A 20,880-nucleotide genomic window follows, 5' to 3' on the forward strand; every position below is an offset into this window, starting at 1 on the left:
GACAGGTAATGCCAGCCAGTAAGAAATATGCACAGAAATGCCAGTCTTTTACACACATCCCTACATAAAGTAGCTATAGGCTAGAAGAAATATGGGCATCCCTCCCTCCTATCATCACTAAACATTATGAAGCTGAAGCAGCAGAAGGTGCAGACACCTTCCCTGGGGGGGGGGGTGCCACCAATAGGGAGAGAACACTCTGCCAACGAGGGCCAATCAATTCAAATCGCACTCTGCCAATGAGGGCCAATCAGTTCAAATTGCATGCAGTCAACTCACTCCCTGCCTGATTGGCCCTCTCTGGGGGTGTGCCACCAATAGGGAGAAAGCAGTCTTCCAATGAGAGCCAATCTTGGGGCTTATCTGTCCTCTTCCTGCTGTTTGCTGTTGGAAGAAGTGCTGGCCACTATGAAAGGCCATGCTGCTGGGAAGCTACTCCATCCAGAGCCTTTCCCCATCCTCCATCTCTTCCAGTCAAGCGAGGGGACTCAGTTGCTTCCTTTGCCTCCTTTAGAGCTGTAGGGAAGGGCAGTATAGAAGTCTAAAGAAATAAATAAAATACTAGGCTCTGGTTTCAGCTCTATACTGGAAGGAAACACAGACAAGCTGAGAGGAAGCAGAGAGAACCGATATTTCAATAACATAATGCCAAGGGACAGACAGGATGCAATGAATGTCTTACCCCAGTGAGTCAAGGGTTCCTTCAGGCAGTCTAGGAGCATCAGCAGACAAAGCAGTTCTGCCACCCTGGCCTCCCAGCCTCAAGTTAATATAGGCTGTCAGCAACCTCCCAGCCCTCACTCTGTAACGACTTACAGTCTTCTGCAGTCAGCAACCGCCTTGCTAACGTGGTGTGGTGCCCTTTTAGACTGGAGCTCTCTTCCAGCAATTAGCAGCCTGGCTAATTGGCTCAGGTGAGCCAGGTGGGCTGACAAGGCAGGGAGCTGCAGCTGGAGGCTGAGCAGAGGAGTGAGTTGATCCTGCAACCACTTTGGAATCTAAGCCCTGGTTTGCCTGCAGCTCCATTTCCTCTCCGCCGGAGCTCTCTGCCTCTTGAACATCTGGGTGGGCTAAGCTTTCATCCAGCTGAAGCTCAGGTGAAGCTGGGAGCTCCTGGTAAGGCTTTTCCTCCAAGGAATCCTGGGCTCACAACACTTCCCCTTGGCCCTGCAGCTGGCCATCGGAGTGCTCTTTGCTTCCCCCCACTCTCCCTTTCCTCAGAGATGCTGGGGGATCCAGCAGCCTTCCCCAGTCAGCCTGGACCTTGGGAGATGTGGGGGGATGGGAAGGAGACAGTTCCCTCATAGCCTTACCTCTCCAGCCTGTCCTTTGGGGGGTGGGTGGAAAGGAGGCAGCTCCCCCCCAAAAAAACCTTCCAGCCCTGACCTTTGGAAGATGTGTGGGCAGGAAGGAGGCAGCCCCCCCTGTGGCCTTTCCTGTGTGGCCTTTGGAAGGTGTGGGAGGTGGGAACAATTGTGACCTGTGTAGACACTGTTGTATGAGAGTGGGGGTAGGAGGGCCCTGTGCCCCTCCAAAGCAGCTGTTTTCTCGAGGAGAACCGATGCCTTCTCCCCCTTCCCCTCCATCTCTCTTTCTCTCTGCTTCATCTTCCTGAAGGTTTCCAGCTCTCACCTGGCAGTTGGCAAACCCAGCTAGCTGCATATGGAGGGGGAGTCAGGAATCAAACCCAGCTCTTGAGATTAGAGTCTGCTACTCTTTAACCACCTCATCACACTGGATCTCAAGATGGAGCTGTGAGGGGGCCCAGCACCCAGCACCCAGCAGTTGTCTGTGCTAGCGCCTGTTGTATTCCTGGGTGCAACAGGCTTTGCTTTCTAGCCAGAGATCAAACTAGCATTTGCACGCCCTGCTTTGAGAAGCTTATTTGCAGCGTTCAGGGCACATGCAAAAGGAAGGCTCACGAACGGTGCCGTAAGGTCAGACCCCCCCCCCTCAAAATACCCCACTACTGTTCCTTCGACTGCCAGCGAACAGATGGGAAGAGCTCCTGCCCTGTGTCTTCTTCATTTTGTTTTGCAATGTTCTCCCTTATAGGCGAGAAATACAATGCAAAACAATTGGACTCCGAAGCTTCTGAAATCCAAGGCACTTCGATTTCTGACTACATCAAAATGTGCCTTCCCCACTCCCATCAAGCCCTGTAAAAGGATTGTAGGGAGAGGAGATATTTGAATCCGTCTCACTGACGGGCTCAGAAGCCACCAGGTGGCAGCGTTGCATTCTGCCACTTGGTGCCTACTGGGTGGACTCCAGTGGGCACCGAAAGAAGTGATCTGGTTTCGTTGTCCTGATAAGTCTCTCTTGGTGAAGGCGCAGAGCACAGCAACAGAGACTTTGCAGAACTACAGAGAGGGTCCCTCCTCCGATGAAAGTCACTTTTGTCCTTCAGAATCAGCATTCTCCCGAGCCCCCGGCTCATCTATGAAGGAGTCGTTCGTTTTGCAGAGGGCCCAGTTCCTCCTGCTGCAGTTCCTGGAGCCGTATTTGCAATTCCCATCGGCCCAAGAGCCACACTGACTTCCATCGCCCGCATGAGGCCTGCACCTTAGAGAGGTTCCCTGTAGTAGGCACAATTCAGGGGTATATGAAGTCAGCCCTACAGCATTGGTGTTCAGCACTATTTCAAATAAATTTCCCCCCCCCCCATATAGTCTCCTCCTATGTACTGATTGGCAAATTTGCATTCGCTGGCAGGGGCTCATGGGAACTGTAGTCCATGGACATCTGGAGGGCCGCAGTTTGACTACCCCTGGGATGCAGCATGGGGTTAACCTGGTTCCGGAGATGGCGTATGGTGACAAAATACACTTTGGGGGCAATATATACTTAGCTGCCCCTGATACAACAATGGCCATATGGAAAGACAAAACAGATGTGGACAGACAATAAGCAGTTGGTGGCTTCAGTGGCCTTAAGCTTGACTTGGGGAAATGGGTCCAGAGTTGATGTTCCTGAACAGATTGGGGGAGGTCGCCCTGCAGCCGAGGAGGATCTCAGACTGAAGGAACCGCCGGAGTCCCTGCTCTTTAAGGTGATCCCGGTTACAGACGATATGAGAAAAGGGAAAATGCGCAGGGATGTCACAGAGTTGCTCTCTTGTTCATTTTGCAGTGCCGACATTCCCTTAATGCAATCCCAGGAAGGGAGCCAAGGAAGATGAATGAGATTTGGATTTGGGGAGCATTTTGACCCATGATTAGGCGCAGAAACACCATGAAATAAAACAGGATGTTGACTTGGAGAGGGGACGCTTGTTTATCCAAGGTGTTTATTTTTTGTTTGTTTTTGGGTGAAGGGGGGTCTTCTCTTTTGACTGTTTGCAAGCAACCTCTTTTGCAGACCAGTTGCTTTTCATGTGAGATTTGGGTCCTCTATGCAAACCAAGGTCAGAACAGCTTTAAAAGGGGATTGGGTAGAAGACTATCAAACACACAACATTAGAAGTCTATGTTCTCCCACTGAATTAAAAGGATGAGGCAAAATCATATGGACAATTTTATCTTTTTTTGTTGTTGTTGTTCCGGTGCCCTGTTAGAAACTTCAGGTAAGAATATGAATCAGTTTAGTCCTGATGTCTGCAGGATTTCTCCCATTGGACACAACCTAAATTCTGCCACCGCCTTCTTGGTTGCAAAGAGCGCCCCCCCCTCCCAAAGAAAGAAAGAAAGAAAGAAAGAAAGAAAGAAAGAAAGAAAGAAAGAAAGAAAGAAAGAAAGAAAGAAAGAAAGAAAGAAAGCATTTACCATACCTGTGAATGGAGTGGTTTCTTTTTTCAAGAATTAAAAAGCATACGATCTAAGAGATATGTGACTGTTGAGGCAGGGCAGTATGGGGGAAAATTACACATTAGGCATCTCGGTTATAAGACGCTGTCACCTCTCAGTGCAAAGCGATCCATTAATCATCTCCCAATCATTCATTCATTCCTTCTTTTGTTGCCACACTAAACTGTGCTCCCTCTTGTCTGTCGCTGTTGATAATCTAGGTGGAAATTAGAAATCCCAGAGTGGGTTATTTATTTATTTATTTATTTTTTAAAAAAAGAACAAGGCCAAACTGATGACCCTCAATCATTTTTTCTTTTTTTTTGAAAAACAGAGAAAATGGTTTCTATTGTCCACATCTCTGGGGGAAGCTGCCACATCCGCCCATGCCATTATCCCCCCCCCCCAATTCCACCACCAGTATTTAAATCATTAATCTGACGAGGGCACCACCAGGTCCCTAGACGACAAGGAGAACTCCCTTGAATCCTAATCTATAATCATTTGGTATTTACAGATTTTGGACAGATCATTTGGCCCCAAAATTAAGAAATGCACCTGAGATTCATTTGAAGTCATTTTTCATTATCATGGCGGAATCCGTCTCGTGTACTCCTCCTCTTAGGAAGACAGCTCATCATGGGAACAGCTGTAGGGCACAGAGCATTGTCATGTGTTAGAAAAGACTCTTCTTGATCACACAAGCAGGGAATGGGGGTCCATGGCCTTATAGGTGGGCTGTGCCAAGACACGTGTCTTTCGCATGTTTTTGGGGATGAATGATTGTAGATGGCAGACAGACAGATAGGGATACATATTTTCTTAGATATCTCTAATAATAAGAGTATTTATTATTATTTATTGTATGGTGTGAGTAGTGTATGAAGATAGGTTGAGGGACTTGGGAATGTTCAGCCTGGAGAAAAAGAGGTTGAGAGGGGACATGATAGCCCTCTTTAAGTATTTGAAAGGTTGTCACTTGAAGGAGGGCAGGATGCTGTTTCCGTTGGCTGCAGAGGAGAGGACACACAGTAATGGGTTTAAACTTCAAGTACAACTATATAGGCTAGATATCAGGAAAAAATTTTTCACAGTCAGAGTAGTTCAGCAGTGGAATAGGCTGCCTAAGGAGGTGGTGAGCTCCCCCTCACTGGCAGTCTTCAAGCAAAGGTTGGAGACACACTTTTCTTGGATGCTTTAGGATGCTTAGGGCTGATCCTGCGTTGAGCAGGCGGTTGGACTAGATGGCCTGTGTGGCCCCTTCCAACTCTATGATTCTGTGATTCTGTGATTCTTCTTCAGGCACCACTGGACTCCAACTTCAGTCTGCTGTCCCAGGCAACAAAACATACTGAGAAGATAAACTCGGACCATACACCAAAGACTTTTCCTCGGACCCCAAAACACCGCAAGCGAACCACCAGGGGCTTGTTGGCTTTCACTTGCCCTTAATCTCCGTCACTGCCCTTTTGACCGATTGACCGCTGCTGGCAGCCCCCCTGCAGCCCTTACCTTTGCTCGAGGTGGCAGGAAGCTGAGCCCGAGACAGGCGGGATACTTCCCGCGTGATACATGGCTTGTTGTTGGACCAATGATTTATATGTCAGGTGCCCGAGGTATCCGCTCTCAATTTTTCTGCAATTAAGGAGGGCAGGCCAGGCCAGGTTGACAAACGGTTTTTCCTACAGCGCCTTTGCTATCGCTATTATCCCATGGATATCTTTGAAACTAATTCATCCCCCCCCCCGCCCTGTTTTTCCCCCCCTTTTCTTTCCAGAAGCCACCGGTTGGGATTGATAAATCAGCGGAGACCTCCCCGTGCCACGAGCTGATTACAGGGTCATTCTTCAGCAGCAGGGTTTAACCAGAGTTTTGCAACTTCATATTTTATCCGGCAGCTGGGTGATGTATCACTACTAATCCCAATGCAAAGTATCAAGAAATAAAAAGAAGGCAAGGAAGGAGGGAGAGGCGGCGGCCGTGTTTATAATAAATCACTGACAACCAATGCTTGACCTTTTCATTTCCTACAAGGTATTTCATTGTAACGCCACAGACAAACAGAATTTTTCATCGGGTGCTTAATATGCATCAGAAAAAGAACAAAGGCTTATAAGGGGCGAAGAAGAGAAAGAGCCCGTCTGCTTTTGGATAAATGGTGGCGGCAGGGTGGGAGAATGCGACTCTTTCAGGCCGGGGACTGTTGTTTCTTAGAGAGCAGAGCTCATAATAAAGTAATGCTTCTCCCGTGGTTTTGACAGCAGGTATGGGGGGATTTTTTGGTCTCCAAAGGGATTTTCTTTTAAAAAAAATAGTTTCTGACATTGGTACCTAAGAGGCTCAAAGGAGCAAAATCATACAACATTTATACTGTGACTAGTAGTAAAGCCCGTTGCGTGCTGTAATGCAATGGGTGCTAGCTCATGGTTTGGGGTGGGTTTGGTGCCTCAGAAGGTGTAATAAGAGGTCTCTCTGTGCACAACAGACCTGAGCTAGATCATGAAGGAGAAGGAGAAGATGAAGGAGAAGGAGAAGGAGGAGAGTTGGTTCTTATATGCTGCTTTTCTCTACCCTAAGGAGGCTAGGTCATGGAGGAGAAGGAGAAGGAGAAGAATGGCATCATGTCCTGAGACTTATATCCTACACCTATTTACTAGGTGATAATGAGCTTGACTCTCAAGGCAGCTACATAACATTGCACTGTTAGAAGGTACCAGTTCCCACAGACATTCCAGTTTGTTTTGTAAGCGTACTGGGTTTTTTTTTTGGGTGCGTGGGTGGGTTGAGCTTTGTCCCCAATATTAAAAGAATGGCCTCCCCCTTACCTTCTGCTTTGTATGACTCTAAGATGAATCAATAACAGCGACTGTACTTTCTAACCAGGAGGGCTGGGTGCCAAGGGTTTTTAAAGTGTTTTATTTTAATGTCACAGATAATTAAATGTTTTAGTGTGACTGACAAGCTTTAGTAAATTTGTACAAATTAGATATACCAGCTCTTAGCAAAGTAGATTTTCTAAACCAGTTTTGTGTGAGAGGAAGAAGTGACTAATGACGGCAAAAGGCATTAACATGCTAGGAATTTATTTAGGAAGGAACAAAAGGTTCGTGCCTTTGAAGAATAGGCAAGGAGAAGTCACAAACTCTTTCTCTGGTGACTTCTTCACACTGAAACAAATGGAGCTAGAATAATGTAGTTACCCTCCAAAGTTGCCATTTTCTGCAAGAGGAGAATTGATTTCCACAGCATGTAGATCAGCCATAATTCTATGAGAACTTCATGTCTGACCTGGAGGTTGGCAACCCTATCCCGGAGATAGAAATCCTATTTTGGTTACTCTGAGATGAGAGATGGGTGAACTGAAAACCCTTGATCCGTTTGTGGGGTGTGCAAGCAAACCAGGTTTGTCATTTCTGAGTTGCACAAAAGGCACTCTTTGAAGGGTCCTGAGGGAGTCTAACTTCGGTCTCAATGGGGCAGGAATCATAAATGCACCTCCTTAATCCACTTGGCTTTCATGGCAAGGACAGGTCATAAAAGCTTACCAGGCAGTCTACATCAAATACACCATTTGCTTAGGAACATGAGGGAAGCCAATGTCTCTGTCAGGGCTATTGTGATGTCAACAACTTGTCAACCAATCCTATCTCTCGGTCCATTCTGCATTTGAAAATTCTGAGTTCAGTCTGGCACATTCCCTGACCGATGGCCCAGCTTAGCTTGATCCTGTCAGATCTCGAAAGCTAAGCAGGGTCAGCCCTGGTTCGTACTTGGATGGGAGACCACGTAGGAAGTCCGGGGTCACAACACAGGGACAAGCAATGCAAGCTACTCCTGTCTGTCTTGGTCACCAAGCAAGCTTCCCTGGCAAAATGGGGATCTGAGCCTCCTTCTCTCAGATCCCAGTCTGATAATTTAAGCCATAGTGGCTGTTTTGAATAATAATAATAATAATAGTTGTTGTTGTTATTATTATTATTATTTCAGTTTCTAAACTGCCCTTCCGAGATTGGCTCATGGAAGTGTACATACATAATTTATCAATAACAAACAATTAAAACAACACTAAAACATTAAACGTTAATAACATTATAACAATTTAAAAACCTATTCATCAATGAACATCATAACATCATCAATTTCTTTGTCATCACCCCCCAGAGATTAATCCCTGCTGATAAATCTTCTTAGGCTGGATGTCTCTATGCCAGGGGTGGTCAAACTGTGGCCCTCCAGATGCCCATGGACTACATTTCCCATGAGCCCCTGCCAGCATTTCCATGGACATCTGGAGGGCCACAGGTTGACCACCCCTGATCAAGGGGGTGTCTTTTGTTGTGTGTGGGGGTAGATGTTATAGGATCATTGGCCCCAAACCAAGGCTCATGTTGCCAGATGTAGTCAACAATAGCCCAGGACATTGGCTTGTTTATGCATGTAATAGGTAAGACAGTACAAATCTCGACTCTAGCCTCTTTCTATGAATACACTAGTGGCCAATGAGCATAACCATCTGATGGACAATTGATTGTAGAGCAAATCCCTTAATTTTGAAATTGTAATCCTATCAGCAGTAAAGTGTAGATTGCTTTAACTCAATTTGTTTTGCTGGGAAGTTACCTGCCGGAATACAAATCGCCTTGCAAAAGGCACCTTTGAGTGAAGAATGAAATCCTTTCAGGATAAACAAATACATCTGTGCCTCCCCACAAAAAACACCGGGACCATTTTGCCAACCCTGCTAGTCCTTGGTTCTCAGTTGCAACAGGGCAGAGTTTCCGGTCTCCAAGCCGATTGTGTTGCAAAAATAATACACAGTGAGAAAGTCACATTTGTTTCAAAACCCAAGTCTGGAGCAGTTGGCGAATCTTGACAAATTCCTTGCATAGCGGGCACTGGGTAGGCTGATTTGTCAGACTTGTGTTTATGTTGCTCCTTCATTGCTGCAGAGCCTTAAATTCAATCTAGCAGGCCAGCCTATGTTTTAAGGCAGAATGCACATTTCAAAATAAGACCTGATCAAGATTGCTGCGTTTCACATGCCACTTTCCATCAAATTACAAGGAGGGGGGGGGGGGGAAGCAACCAACTCAGATTCATTTTATATGCTTTAGATGAAGATGGGCAGGGAGCCAAGCTAATAAAGGTAGACTTCGGTCAGCAAGGGTCTAAAATTTTGTTCCCATCCAAATCAACGCAAGACCTCTCCAAGTCCAAAAAAATGTATAACCAAGAGGCAGAGGGTTTCATTGGAGTGATTAACTCTCGATATTGCCTAGTACATGTGTCAATCAAAGACCTCAGTAACTTTCAAGTCCCCTCCCCTTATTTTAGGGCGGGGAGCCAATAAATCTACATAAATAATAAATATAATTAATTTGCTGCATTATGGGTTCTGTGATTGAAAGTGACATCCTTCCTTCTTCCTTTCCATTCTCCCTCCCACCCTCTGTTCTGTGATTCTTTCTGTCAAGTTTATTTGTTTCTTTGTTTATTCACAATTTTATACCACCCTCCGCAAAGGCTCAGGTTGCAACTTATGGTGATCCCGTAGGGTTATCAAGGCAAGAGACATTCTCCTAATCCCAACCACCTCAGCTTCTACCTCCAAAACCTCCAGGTATCTCCCAACTTGAAGCTGGTGACCCTGGGTCACAGACTTATGCTTTGTGACTTTCTCCTCTGTATGAGCAGTCTGTTCTTGACTGTTTTTTGCCACTGACTTCATGCGGAAGGGGCTCATGGGAATTGTAGTCCATGAACATCTGGAGGACCACAGGTTGACTGCCCCTGCATTAGAAGGTTGATGGGTGTGGCACAGGCAAGGAGCACGTCCTGGCTTGAGAAGTTGGGAGATGATTCTCCACCAAAGATGAGCCTCTTTCCCCAGATGCTCACTTAGAAAGCATGCAAGTCCCAACGGGATACTTAATCAACAGTGAAGAGAGATTGGCCATCCTTTTAAGGCAGGCCGTTTATTACTAGCCCATGCATTTTGCAGATGGAGTGGGGTAACTGGAGAACAAAGCCTTGCCTGAGACTACCTACTGAGCTGAGATTTAATCCAGGGACTCTCTGAAGCAAAGCTGTTACTCTTTGCCACACCAGAAGAAAAAGTAAATTGGAAACATATCTATGACTTTCAGCTGGGATTCCAGCTGGGAAGAAACCATCTTGGTTCCAGGTTAGTGGGTCCCTGACTCACCTGGCCCATGGGCAAGGATCAGGTGAAGGACAAAAGACAGGGCAGACCTCTGGACAGCCCAATGAGTAGGGTTGCCAGTTCTGGGTCAGGGAATACCTGGAGATTGGGTGGGGGGGGGAGCCTGAGTAGGGGAGGGTTTGGGGAGGGAAGGGACTTCTGTGGGGTATGTTACTGAGGCTTGCAGATACCACCTAGAGTTTGGCAATGCTACCAGTGTGCTGGATGCGTAAGGAATGGAACCAAAGGCTACACTGGCCTCCCCACTTGGGTTAACAGGAATGGTGACGAATGGTGACTTCTTCTTCTTCTTCAGCTGAAAGAAGGATCAGGTTTTCAATAACAGGTAAATGGTCTCTGTCTGAGATTGTGGAGAGCTGCTGCCAGTCAGAGCAGACTGCACTGAGCTGGACTCCGTAGGCAGCAGCAGCAGCATGTGTTAATGTGTCTCCATACCTCCTCTCCTTCCCCAGAAATGATGGCAGGCCTTGAGATTTTGCGGCAAATGTCACCCTCCTCTTTTAGCCATGGCGTTGTGACGTTCCTAATGAAGGGTAATTGGACAATGAAAAGTCTCTCTGCTCTGTCAGTGTCGTGACCTCGCGACTGGATTCAATCAAAAGGGCTCAGAACACTTTTTAATGTCAGCACATCATTTAGAGAAGGAGGACGTTTACACGCCGCTCTGTGAACTGGAACATTCCGGACCGCGACTTGTCGATCCGAAAGGTCTCTGAGAAGTGACAGCTCTTCAGCCGGTAGAGAGCCCAGGTCTGCTGGAATTATTTTGACAGGCTGATATTTTCGGAGGACTCCCAGCTTTCAGAAGGCAGTTCTTGCAGCGTGAATATTTCAGTGGCCACTTCTGGGTCAAAGCACATAAGGTCATGGGGAAGAAGGGAGCATGCATTTAGGGTTGAGCCACAAGGAGGCCGTGTAAAATATTCCAAAGCAGGTGAAGGAGATTCCCTCAGATCTTCCCCGATGGGACAATCTGAGCTTTCGGCAGGAGAATCATAGAGCCATAGAGTTGGAAGGGTCCATAGAGGCCATCTAGTCCCACCCCCTGCTCAGTGAAGGATCAGCCTAAAGCATCCAGAATAAGTATCTGTCCAGCTACTGCTTGAAGATCTCTAACGGACTGTGACCAGAACAAGTCCTTGGGCTGGCCATAAGTTTCCTTTCATCTTCATTTGGCCTGCCCCACTACATCTTTACTTGAAAGTAGGTCCCATTTTGTGCAGTGGGGCTTCTTGTCTGGTAAGGGTGCAGCCACCTTTTGACACTTACTGTTGGAGAATCGCTGTAGCTAGGCAAGTAGGTCAGTGAGTCTTTCTAAAGGATCCGGTTGATTTTGCAATTTGACCCCCAAATGTGATCCAGGGTGGAGAGGCCAACCCCAAAGTTCTCTCCCAGGGCCTGCCTTGCATCACTCTTGAATCAAACACGTTGCCGGCCAAAAAAGTGAAGGGCACATTTCACGGCTTGTTTATTAGTTGGAAAACCCCAAAAGATGCCAGCAAAAGGGGACCGGGTGGAATATTAATATCTAAGGGGGGAGATCAAAACCACCTGACGTTCCTGGCACACAGCTTCAGCATGTGGATGTTTATACTTTCCAAAAAAAAAAAAAAGTTATAGGGAGGAAAATTGAATTTAGAAAAGCACATTGTAGAGTCCGGTGTGACCACGTGTTCTTGATTTGAACCGTTGTGTCTTACAATCCAGCCTAATTGAGTCAGCATTGAACATTACTGATCGGAACGTTTCATATGGCAAATTTCTCCCTCTGCCAGGAATCCTATCTGGATGTTAAACATGAACTCAATTTAATCATCAGAAGATGGCAAGGATCGTAGCAAAGGTCATGGTATTTATATTGTCCTTTTACTCCATAAGTTTTTTTGGGGGGGGGGGGGGTTGGCGTGTTTCCTTTCATCTCGCAAACTCGCAACACTTGATAACATCATACATTAGGGTTTCTATAAGAGAGTTGATTTCCCATTGGGAGGGGGAAGGAGAAGGAGAAGGAGAATTTTTTTTCAGGAGTACCAGCATTTTTATATATCTAAAACTAGGCCTGTTGGTGTACAGGCAGCCGGTGCCCAGGCATTTCGACTTCAAGTTTTGTAACAGAAATGCACAAACTCCGGTTTTTATCTAGACATTGAGAGTGTGCTGCTGCAAAATCGTGTACAAACACCTTGAATCTGTATCAGTATGAGTAGCCAGGAGGGCACCAGCAGATTCACAATCCCTGTAAACACGGAACACCGGAAGAAGGAGCCAGGAGTCCTTCGTCTTGACTGTTTCCTACTGTCTCAACTCACAATCTTATTTTAATTTTATCTGCCTGTTTTATTTTGTAGCTGCTGAAAAGCTCAAGGCGGGCTATAAGTTCCCCCCCCACACACATACACTTTATTATCTTTTGAGATAATCATCTTGTGTACAGATCTGAACCCAGGTTCAGAGGGACGCCAGGCTGGATGGGGGTAAAAATGAGAAATTTCCACTCCAGTAGAATCTTAAAGACCAACAAGATTTCTGGGATATAAGATATCAGAAAACAACGCTCTTGCATCCGATGAAGGAACATTTAACTCTTGATAGTTTATGGGTATCTTGATGGCGCTGGAAGGATTTCCCGAATGGATAGGAGTGAATTAATTTTTTTAAGTATATTTCTAAATTTGTTAAACATTTATTGGGTGATATGACCATAGTGATTCCGACTGTGAAGGCATATCTTATTCAGGGCACCCCTGTACAGATTTATCCCAGTTTAAGATCTGAGCTAAACCCAGGCTATTCTGATTTCATTAGATCTTGGAATCTCAGCAGGGTTCGCCCTGGCTACTATATGAATGGAAGACCTCCAAGGAATACACCTGGAGGCAGGTGAAGGCAAACGACCTCTGTCTGAATGCTTTGAAAACCTGACAAGGTGACTTAACAGCTGTAACTTGACACCCCACCCAAACAAAAACCCAGAGAAATCAATAGAGTTAATCTGGAGCACTTTCCATGAGATTGCAGCTCTTCACTTTTTCTGGCTATCGGAAGAAGTGACCAGTGATTCATGGAAGCTCATACCCTGCCACAAATTGTGTCACTCTTTTAAATTGTCCTAGTTCATTTTTTTAAAAATAGTTGCAGTGCTCGTGTTCTTATTGCAAGAGTGGCACCAATGTACCTCCCCCACAATGTTCCAAATAGATTTCATATAAAAATAGCAATAAAGGAACCACCCCCCAAAATAAGTCGCTCATTAGCACCCTTAAATCACTGAGGCACAGAAGGAAATCTTGTTCTGATCATCCAGATGGTTATATCTTTTGTTTAATGTTTTGCTGATGCGCACATCAGTCTAACATCACACGCACGGTCTTGATACAACGGCACATATGGCTGCATCACGGCGTACGCTTTTGTCACTAAGAATATAAGGGAAGGAAACTCAAACTGATGCAAACATCATACACTCTTACTCTGGAATTAATTTTAGAAATGCGTTAAGTGAAGACAGAATTCCGGAGTGGAACCTAGGGGAGAAATAACCCAGAGCGCAAGCAACTATTTTTTGCTTAAAAGGATCGTTGAGTAGCAAAAATGCTACTCCCGGAAACTTGGGCTAGCTTTTTCTAGAACAGACTAGCTGAATGGGCAACCAGCTATTCCCTGAGAGATTCCAGGATATTTGGAGGTTCTGCCTTTGTGCGAAATTTGAGGAGAGATTTCACCCGGAATCTTCTCTCCAGGGGAAATGGAGATCAATTGCAATTCTAGGAGATCCGCAGGGGTAGTCAAACTGCGGCCCTCCAGATGTCCATGGACTACAATTCCCAGGAGCCCCCTGCCAGCAAATGCTGGCAGGGGGCTCCTGGGAATTGTAGTCCATGGACATCTGGAGGGCCGCAGTTTGACTACCCCTGCGCCGGAGGTTAGCAACCCTAACTGCCAGCACTAAGTTAGATTATCCAAGAGTCAGAAACAGAAATCTTTTGAAGTAGGAAGTTATGTATTTGTGTGGCCATCACGGAGAGCGTTCCTGATGCGTCGTTTTATTGCATCTCACAATAGCACACTCCATTTAATCGAACCCTTCAGATAAGAAGAGGCGCACTCTGATTTCCCGGAGGGTATCCGTTTATCAAGAATGTATTGTATCATGTAGATTTCATTTGTTCCTTTATTGAAACATCCCTGGTGTGGGTGTGTGCTTTTGGAAGCTTACCGGTTTGATAGTGTGGCTCTATCCCCCCTTAAGTTTAACGTTAGATCTATTTTGCTTGACAGTCACAAACGCAGGCCCTCCAAGTGCGTTAATTTGACAGACCCCCCCCCTTCATTAACTCTGTAATGCAGGCTTATATTTCATACACAGGTAAGCTTCAAGAGTGCTTTTTTAAAAAAAAATTCTCATGCAATATTTATCAGATCTGAGATCTAAAGTGTACATATTCAATTTTTGATGCATACTTTTACATGATTCATGAAATTCGCCCATGATGTGATTTCTTCTCATTAGTTTGTTTTTTATGGATCATTGTTCCCCCCCCCCCCACACACACACACCTTTTTTCCCCCATAATCAGGCTAGAGGTGAACCTACAAATTTCATTCAGCAGCCTTTGAAACAATCAAACAAAACCCCTGTTTATTTTGCCTATCAAGATAACAGGGAGGTGACACCCACCGACACTTTATTGTGGTGAGCGTAACAAAAGAAATAAAATAAAGATCCCGGAACAGTGCTAAATTTATGATGAAGCCAAATAGGTTACATTAGTTCAGCTTAGAGGCAGAGCGTTTCCAGGTACGTCTTTCAGCGTGGTACCAGGTGATTGGAAATGGTCTGATGCAAGGTGAATTGCTAGGGTTTTCTTTTTTTGGGAGGGGGAAGGGTGTTAGCTCAATGTCTTTGGTGACTTTGGAGGCTTTTGATCTAAGGAACAGGGATGAGCTTGCCACGTTAATTAGTGTTTGTTGTCAGTTTAGTATCCTCAGATGCTAGAAGCCATTTCGCTGGCTATTCCCACTCCTGCTAATTGGAGCTTGGAACTGCCACCGTGGATCCAGGAAACATCTGCTACGCAGAAGTGATGTTAAAATAAACAAGTGGCAGAAAACAGGCACCTAGATCCTGCTTCGCACAACCCAACCAGCACTCAGAGGACGTGGGGTTTTGGGGTCAGTCTGGTCTTTAAGAAGCAGAAGCAGAAGCAGAAGGAGAAGGAGGAGGAGGAGGAGTTGGGATTTATACGCTGTTTTTTCACTACCCAAAGTAAGTCTTTGACAGGACTGCTCTGTGAGAACAGCACTATCAGGGCTGTGACAAGCTCACAGTCACCCAGCTCGGCTGCATTTGGAAGAGTGGGGAGTCAAACCCGGCTCGCCAATTTAGAAGCTGCCACTCCTCACCACCACGCCCAGCTGGCTCTCCACAGAGCAAGCCGCCATGATGCTGCTTCAGCATGAATTCATTTGAACTGAGGCAATGGCCATTGTGGTATCTGGGCACACAGAGAATGGTGCTAGCAGGCCCCAGCCATGTCATTCTACTGATGCTTAAGCGTGTGGACACAGTGAGCCAGTGTGGTGTACTCAGGAGTGGTTTGAGGATTCACGGGGCCCGTAGCACCAAAGCCAGTTTAAGGATTCATGGGGGCCTAGCAGAGTCCAAGAACAGCAAGAGCAGCCAGACTGGGAATGCAAGGACCCCTCTCCCCCAGTGAAAAGGAATGTTGCTTCAAGTGTCCTTAAAGAGGGAAAAGGGGAGAGGAGACAGGCTATGGCCCTGATCCATGGGGAGAAGGCACCATGAGGAGCCCCTGGAAGCACAGGTCCCATAGCATGGACTACATGTGCTACAGCTACATGGATAAACAAGCCCTGGTTTAGTGGTTAAAAAGCAGAAGACTCTAATCTGAGGACTCCGCTTGGGATAGTTACAGTTCTTTTAGAGCTGTTCTCACAGAGCAGTTCTCTTAGGGATCTCTCAGTTGCACCTGCCTCACAGGGTGTCTGTTGCGGGGAGAGGAAGGGAAAGGTGTCTGTAAGCCGCTTTTGGGCTCCTTCGGGTATAAAAAACAGCTCTCCTTCTTCTTATAGTTTAATGTAATGAAAGGAACAAATTGAAAGACATGAATAGATTTTCTTCCTTAAGTGAGTGGAAATATGGGAAAGCATTTGTAGCGAACCAGGCACCGGAGAATGAATTTCCTCCAGGTTTCCTTGAAGAGCCTTTGATTGATGGCACGCAACTTAACGGCGAAAAGCTGCTCTGAAACTTGAGATATTTTACACAGCTGGAACATCACCAAATCTCTGGGTAGTCATGGATAGCTTTGCTGAATGAGATGCAGCTTGCCTGGCCCTTCTGGTACAAGCAAGGAGGGCTGTTGAACCAGGACAACGTGATACGGGGAAAAGACTCCCTCGTTCCTTCATAAATGACAAACCTTTCCTTCAGAAAGAGGAGCGGAAATTCTCCCTCGCTCGCCTACAATGGAAGGAAGCAAATCAAAAGCCAAGGCAGTAATTGCTGTTGAGGCCTTGGCTGGTGTTTACAATGTGATAACCGACAGAAGGAAATATGGCTGCTTGCAAAAGGGAATCTCTCTCTCTCTCTCTCTCTCTCTCTCTCTCTCTCTCTCTCTCACTTTAGGATGGTAATGCAGTTTTCCAAGCAACTGTGTTTCATCTTTGCTCAAATGGAAAGCAGGTGTCTTTTTCCATTTCCCCCGAAACTTCTGATAGTGGGGGAAGACTCTCCCCTAGCCAAAGTGAAAATTGGTGGCACACTTTGTGCTTATGCCCTTGCACAGACCCCAAAAGTGAAAGAAGTTTCAAGATTGGTGCCAGTGCTTAGAACGGTTTCCCAGAATGAGCTGAAGGGTTCTTAACTGGGCTCCCTTGGTATAACGCAGCCTTAGTTATTTGATGGGCCTTCAATGGAAACAAGAACCCTTTATGGTTGTAGTAGAGAATGTCAGGGCTGGGTCTTAAATACTGCTGTTTAAATGGCCCATCATTTTCTTGGCTGCATCAGGGACTCTCCCACCCATGGCCCCAGTCCTCTTTCCCATGAGAAATTAGTTAAGCGGGAGAACAAAAATGGCCTCTGTAGGGACATTCAAGGATTTCCCCCAAATCTGGTATGGTCTTTACCATAGAGACAAGGGGAAATTCCTAAAGCGTCACCTGGGAATGATTGCACATCCTCCCTAAACTCCACTTGTCATAGGCACAGCCCTCAAAATTGCTCGGCATTTGTGGAAGGAGTATGATTTACTAAGCAGCAGCTGGAGAGAGACTTATCTTGGATGCTTTGGGCTGATCCTGCCTTGAGCAGGGGGTGGAGCTAGATGGCCTGTCTGGCCCCTTCCAACTCTATGATTCCCTGAGTCTAGTTCAGCAGTGGAAGGGGCTGCCTGAGGAGGTGTTGAGCTCCCCCTCACTGGCCGTCTTCAAGCAGTGGCTAGACACATGCTTATCCTCGATGCTTGAGGCTGGTCCTGCATTGAGCAGGGTGTTGGACTGTATAGCCTGTAGGGACCCTCCCAACTCTAGGGTCCATAATTCTGTTCCATGATTCACAGATGAGCTGTCCCTTGGCCTAAGGATGGCATTTCCCCCTGCTATTCCCTGCATCTCATGGTCCCAATTAGCGTCAAATACAATATGAACCAACTAGAGATCAAATCTACAGGTGCTCCAAGGAGGTTGGCAACCCGAGTTAAAATTAATCCCCAAATTGAATGAAATTGTCTGAGAATCCCCCCCCCCATCTCCAAGAGTAATGATGGCAAACAAATGATTTGAATTCAGAATTTGTCACCTCACTTTTTATACATAGTTGTGCCACGTTCCAGCGCCATGTCTATCTAGTCCAGCGTCTCACTTCTGCGAAGGTAGAGAACCCTTTCTTCCTCTCTTCTGCAGTTAATACCGCAAGAAGAGGGCTACAGAAATGCTCGCAGAACCTCGTAGCCCCCCCACTTTCCCAGGAACCTCCTAATTAAACCTGATGCCTAACATCTGGCAACTCAACATCTACATCTTCTTTATAGCTTTGTTTGGTGTGCTCCGTACACTCGGCAATGCATTTAAGATAAAGCTGTGCCTGGGAATTCGTTCTACTTTCTCTTGTTTGGATGGAATATGTGTTAATTATAAATGGGGCAGCCTCGTTTGAAATTAAAGCCGTGCTTTTTACTACGCTGAGCCATCAAGGGGTCCCAAAGCGAAGCGGGTTGAGATCAAAAGCGCCACGTCAAAGAATCTACTATGTACATACCTTCTGGTTAAGAAGGAATGTCTCTCTTGTTTCTCATCCCCCAGTGGAAACCTGCTATTCCAAAAAGGGGGAGTGGGGGAGATGATTATCCATGTCCTTCTTCTCTCAATATTTTTCGCAATCCAGCCGCTGAATTGGCTAGATTCATCCCGTTGGAAACCTTCTGCTTGATTCAAGAGATGGGCACAATGAAGGGGGAAGTAAAGAGGATATAAGATAGATAGACAGACTAACAGCCAGCCGGATGGATGGATGGATGATGGATGGATGAATTTGGTTTGTTTTTTTTTTGCAGGGCTACCAACTGGTACTGAGTACTGGCACTTTGCAGGGTTGTCTTTTCTAAATCCTGAGCGGGGTGGGATGGATGGAAATGACTATATCTTATATTCCTTCCCCCTTTATTTTTTGCTGTCAAGAATAATACATCTGTTTCTGATTCTCACTCGTTTTAACATGGCTTTAACGTTCTAGTGCCAATGTGTAGGAATCTCTCTGTATTTTATCCATGATGTTTTAATTATTTCCTTTTGCTATGAATTCTTACAGCTTTCAGTACTACCTAGATGAGTCAAGTGGACTGAATAAATCTATCTTTTGCTGTCAAGTCCCAGCTGACTTGTGGTGAAGGTTTACATGGCAAGAGATGTTTAGAGATGGTTTCTCATTGTCTACCTCTATTTCGCAACTCTGGTCTTCCTTGGTGGTCACTCGTCCCATTACAAACCAGAGCTGACCCAAAACTAGGTAACCTGTGACATGGGCAGACTTTGGCCTCTCATTTATTTAATTGCTTCCACCTTTCTCACCAGAACAACTTACATGAGACTCCTTCAGGCAGAGAAAAGCGGCATATAATAACCAACTCTCCTTCTCCTTCTCCTTCTCCTTCTCCTTCTCCTTCTCCTTCTCCTTCTCCTTCTCCTTCTCCTTCTCCTTCTCCTTCTCCTTCTCCTTCTCCTTCTCCTTCTCCTTCTCCTTCTCCTTCTCCTTCTCCTTCTCCTCCTCCTCATCCTCCTCCTCCTCCTCCATTTTATCTTCACAACAACCTTGCAAGTTATGATAGGCTGAGAGAGTTTGACTGGCCCAAGCTCAGCTTCCATGACAGAAGTGGGGATTTGAACCCAGATCTTCCAGATGCTAATCCAGTGCTCTTGAATGGAGAAACGGGCATGTGACGCCCTTTCTTTTTCAAAGGCAGTCATTCAAATTGTCTCTGGCACTGCAATTCCTGTGTAGGAGGAATCAAGTTTTCTCTTGGGCCGGCTTGACCGACCCATGGCCACCAGAGATGGCCTTCTCCATAGCCCTTGTTCCTTGCAAAATTGTACATGTCAAAGGGAATTGGAAGCACGGTTTTCTCATCTACACACCCGCATGTGAATCTTCAGGGGTTACCTGGCTAATTGAATGCATTTGTAATTCCCTGGCCCTGCATTTCTGGCACGACACGTCATTCAGACATCAAATAAAAGCGTTGACAGCCGTTGCACAAATTAAACACAAAGTTTTGCTGCAGCGACTTCGCGTGGAATGCTAAAGATCAATCACGTTTCGGAGAGAACAATGTTGCTACCTCTTATTTAAAGTTTAAATATTTAACAGACGAAGATCTTCAGTGTTGCTCAAAAGCCATGCGTGCCCTTTGGGGGACCAAGACTCAGCAGTTAAGTGCCTCGGGTGGGGGGGGGATACATGGAAAACTATCTCTCTGAAGGCGGGGAAATGGAAAACTTCTCTTTCGGAGGCCTAAGGAGGAAGCAGTTGTCACCTTGGTTGAATATACAGCCACCTTCAAATCCCATATTCTTCAGAAGGGGAGGGGGGAGAATTGCGGCCTATTCTAAAGTCTAGTGGAGAACAATGAAAAGACCTCCATTGCCATTAAGTGGCTTTTGATCAGCTTCTCCATAGAGCGTTAAATAAATAGATAATAGTACATGGTAACCTCATTATCTATGATTAATCTTTGTTTAACAGTGTTCGCCAGTGGTGAATTGCCTTAACACTTCTGAATTATTTCACGAATCCCAGGAGAGACAGACATGACTCCAAGAATTTTTTTTCTTTCCCCTCCCAGCCTACTGTGATAAAGAATTCTAGTGGAAGAGTGTCGCTCCTCATAATAATCTGTAGCGGGGATTTCTTCTGAAGGCCGCAAAGGTATTTGGGGGAGAGGTGGGGGGGGGTCACACTGGGAAGTGAATGCAGACAACCTTAGAGATCCACAAGATTTGGGGGCTGGGGACGACTTTTTGAGAATCAAATCTGCCTTCATTGATTATCAACTTAGCTAACACCAAGCAAAGGGAGTTCTGACTCTCTGAGGATAATGTGAAAGACCTCTTCCTTAAACCCTGGAGAGTTACGGTCAGTCTGAGAAACCATGCAAACCTTGGTGGACCACTGGACTGATTCAGTCTAAGGCAATTTGATGGTTGTTCATGTCTAACAGTGTCTTCCTTGGAGCTCTCCATGGTCCTACAGACTAAGACCTACAGCTCCTCATTCCCTGCTCCTTTCTCCAGCTGCCATTCCTTGGCTCACCTGTATTTGCTTACCTGCTGATCTCTAACTACTTGGCTACCTTC

The 20,880-nt window shown here is 46.0% G+C and overlaps 2 long non-coding RNA genes across 2 annotated transcripts; one reads left to right on the top strand and one right to left on the bottom strand.

The window, feature by feature from the left end:
- The first annotated feature begins 939 nt into the window (after positions 1-939).
- On the top strand, positions 940-5,832 carry LOC143823993 (uncharacterized). Its single transcript, XR_013226663.1, has 3 exons — positions 940-1,116; positions 3,133-3,285; positions 5,563-5,832. It is a non-coding gene; the product is annotated as an uncharacterized LOC143823993 (long non-coding RNA).
- LOC143823992 (uncharacterized) lies at positions 3,875-7,372 on the bottom strand. The gene is made up of 3 exons (XR_013226662.1): positions 7,331-7,372; positions 4,344-4,434; positions 3,875-4,002 (listed from the first exon to the last, which is right to left on the bottom strand). It is a non-coding gene; the product is annotated as an uncharacterized LOC143823992 (long non-coding RNA).
- Between the last annotated feature and the right edge of the window lie 13,508 nt (positions 7,373-20,880).

The sequence above is a fragment of the Paroedura picta genome, chromosome 14 (assembly GCF_049243985.1).
Source record: "Paroedura picta isolate Pp20150507F chromosome 14, Ppicta_v3.0, whole genome shotgun sequence".
In the NCBI taxonomy this organism is placed as follows: Eukaryota; Metazoa; Chordata; class Lepidosauria; order Squamata; family Gekkonidae; genus Paroedura; species Paroedura picta.